This window comes from Aphis gossypii, chromosome 3 (assembly GCF_020184175.1).
Source record: "Aphis gossypii isolate Hap1 chromosome 3, ASM2018417v2, whole genome shotgun sequence".
NCBI lineage: Eukaryota > Metazoa > Arthropoda > Insecta > Hemiptera > Aphididae > Aphis > Aphis gossypii.
In genome coordinates, this window is record NC_065532.1 from 11,563,428 (window position 1) to 11,566,667 (window position 3,240).

The following is a 3,240-nucleotide window of genomic DNA, read 5'->3' on the forward strand; positions in this document are numbered from 1 at the left end:
CTGTTTTTAATGTATTTTTCAAATTAAGAGGAGGTTTAAAAATGTAAATTACTATCGATAAGAAAAATACGGCTACCACATTTTTTAAATTATTTAGAAGTTAAATATAGCAAATTAATAAAAATATATATATACCTGTTTTAAAAACTATCTATTGCAAAATGTTACACGCCAAACTTTTTCGATATTAAAATAAATAAATTATAAACTTGAAATTCTGCTGCTTCCTTACTTTTAATTATTTTAACTTCAACCATGACAATTATATTTATAAACAAGTGTACAAACTCTATAACATAAGATAAAATTATTATAATATCAATAAAAGTGAGGTTAGTATAGATCTGAAAATATGTGAATTTAGTATTTTAATCATGCTATAAAATGTTAAAAATATTCTACAATTTCTGTTCATTAAATATTCATCGAATCTAATTTAAAACATATAACATTGTCTAATAATAACACATCAATATTAAAGCGAATAGTAAAAAAAAATAATGATTACCATATACAAGGAAAAATTCAGATTTTAGGCTTACCTATTAAAATTTGAACGTAAATAGCTTAGTGGATATATATATATATATATATAATCAATAATTGAAAAAAAAGAGAAGATCAAATTAATCTTAAGGTCCAGATGATCAGCCTTCGAAACTCAATGTCATGTATTTAACTATATGAGCTATTACTATGCAGGTATACGTATAATGTATATTGACTTAAAAAGTAAGTTAAATGGATAGGAAGTATATATAAAAAAATAATATCAGTAAGTAGTCTCATTGTGTGTGGGCACCAGTTTTCTTTAAGAAAATTGTTTTTCTTCCCGTCTTATATTATGCGCAAAATACAAAATAATTTAACTATTTAAATGTAAACTATAAGTATATTTTCAATAAGCTGAATCATTACTTTACATAATGTGAAATATAAATTTTTGATTGAAAATATTCTATGAGAATAACAGTTTTAAAATCAAAATATAATTAATTATTTTATGTGGGTAATCGTATAATCGACAAGCAGTGGAATCGGAACTATTTTTCACGGATGGTGAAGGAGGTCGTGGAAAATTTAGAATCAAGTTTATACGATTAATATTTTTTGAATGATAACTAAATTTATTTTAATAGGTACCTAATATGAAATATTATACGTTGCTGTAAACCATAATAATTGTCTTGATGATGGATTATATAAATAGTTAATAGATAAAGTTCAAAGTTTTCGAACTATAATCAGACTCAAATACTCAATATATATAATATATATATATTATGTGGATTTAAACTACTTCGGTCAACAATAAATAACTGACGGTTTCATATTGTAATCTGCAAAACCAATGACACGTAAATACAACTTACATAGAACAATTTTAATAAATAGAGACCATTAATAAATACGTATAATTATTATTAATAGCATTATTAATCATAATATATAGTAACATTGAAAGTGAAACCATAATTTCGATTGGTTTAATTTTATTATCATTAATATTAATACGCGCCCATCATATTATAATATTATTGTTTACTGCAACTTAATGCACAACATGATAAAAAAATTGTCTGTATTTATATTGAAAAATGACAGTTCTTTTATTGTATTTGTTAAAAATATTAATCGATGTATTTTTCGGAGGTGGTAAATTTACCTGTCTATACGACAAACTCTCCTGATTTTAAAAACTAGTAAGCTTCCTGATGGTTTTATTCACCGACTCAATATTATGTTAACTTGAAGAAAACATGTAAACTTTTTTGCATTTTTTAAAATTTGTATGATTATTTTAAAAATTAAATAAAAATTAATATTAAATTTAATAATCTTTTTTTCTTATTAATACCTTCCTATTTTGACCATAATTATAATCTGCAAGTGTGCAGTTAAAGAATTTAGTTTATTCTATTATTATGTACTAACATTTTTATACTTGACTTTTTTTTTAAATTCTTAAATTCATATAACATTAAATTAAAATGATACAATTGTAGAAGTTGTAACCGTTCCAACAACAAATATCGGTCAAGGGACCTTAAAGAATCTTAATTCAAGATTGTTAATGAGGGTATTTTATTTGGTTAATTTATTTTTGTGTAAAAAAGTTAGAGACTTGATAAAGAATAATCTTAATAACAATAAACGGTTTATGAAAAAAATAAATAGGAAATAATAATACTAAGAAATATTAAAATACTGTGGTAAATATCTGGTTTAGTATGTTTTTTCGTGTTTGTGAAATATAGGATGAATTATTTAAAGTTGTTTAATAATGCAACGCTTTGACGTCAATACTTTTTAATTCCTTTTTTTTAAGTAGTTATATAGATTATTCATGACGGTAGTCTTTTAAACAGTACGTCCTTAGTGGGTACAGTCATAATAAAACACGTTTAATATTTTAAAGACTACCTATATAGAAAACAAATGCAATAAATTCTTTGAGCTTCTATAGTTATGACTACAGAATCCTATAAATAATTAGTAAGTATATTATATATATATTTACTGAATCGAAATAGTACAATTAATTCATATAGGTACATATAATAATTAAAAATATTAACATATTTTATATTATTAATTAATACTTAGAAATACATACCTAAAGAAATTCAAATAGAATTAATCACAAAAATTCTATAACATACAAGCACTCAGTCATCTTATACATCAAATTTATTAATTTTACTGCATTTATAAATACTTTCAATTCTTTTTTTGAATTTGGTTCGAGAAAACTCTAGAACTATGTACCTATTTCATTGTTTGTTCTACTCCAAAAATCTTTAGCAAGTATTTTCAGTAGCATTTTACCTGGTCAGTTTAAATTCAGTTTAGTGTTGTCTATAGATTCGTCAAGATAACTCGAAACCCGGTTGTTTTTCTTTTAGGTTAACGATTAGACAGCTGTTTTAAGCAATGGATTTTTTTTGTGTGGCATTTTTCACAGTACATGAAAGGTATTTTGATCTGTCGATTTAGCTTTTTGTTTGGATTGAGTAAGACATCTTTATGAACTAGCAAATTCATAAAAATTTCTAGCGGATGTAAAATAGTTTTTTTTCTGACAATGAATTTAGAACGTACAAATAAATAAATAAATGTGGTTGACAATATAATATCACATAGGTAATCTTAAAATGTTCATAGAAAATCGAATTAATCAGAGGACAAAAAAAAAAATTCCTTAGTATACTTATATATATCTAATATGTTTATGGTATT